Raw genomic sequence first — 725 nt, forward strand, 5'->3', positions numbered from 1 at the left:
CAGAACAATTAGAATGATGGTCCCAGACTGATAAAGACTCAGGGAGCAAGCCTGAAGTACCCAAACTTGCAGCCCCGATTGGCCCAGCAGAGCCTATGGGTCCCAACAGAGCTCAGCTAAACTGCAGTCAGCACCTGTGGTGATAAGCCATTCAGATACCGTGTTGTCATTGTCACATGGCATTATTGCAGCAGGAGTTGACAGACAGGAGAGGAAAAGCACACTGCCCAGAGAAAGAACGCTCAGCCAGGTAGATGGCTTTGATGTACAAAAATACATTTATTTTCAACAATTTCAAAACCACTGTCTTTTTTTTACAGTAGAAATATTCAAATGGAACAATAAAACCAAGAACAGTATATATACATATACTGTATACATAGATATGACTCATGCATTTGAATTCCAGTGTTTAGTACAAGTATTGCAATTGTCTGCTCCACTTAACCCTTGAAACAACACAAAATAACCAGGGCCTTTAGAAATGCTGTTGCCGGCCCGATTCCTCGGAATCACGTTGTTCTCTCTGCATCCAACAGAGAAGAATGCACGTGACAGCTCCCCAACAGCACAGGTACGAAACTCGGCCTTTCGTCTGTATACAGTATATAATGACTGGTAATCAAAAGAAAGCCCAAAACAAAGACGTGTGCTCGGGCTGTGCCTAGAAAGAAAAAGAATGAGTAGAGCAGGGCCTAGAGTGACCCCCTGGGAAAGAATTGATG

Source organism: Echinops telfairi, unplaced genomic scaffold (assembly GCF_000313985.2).
Source record: "Echinops telfairi isolate 266 unplaced genomic scaffold, ASM31398v2 ScPeMD7_70;HRSCAF=299, whole genome shotgun sequence".
Classification (NCBI taxonomy): Eukaryota; Metazoa; Chordata; class Mammalia; order Afrosoricida; family Tenrecidae; genus Echinops; species Echinops telfairi.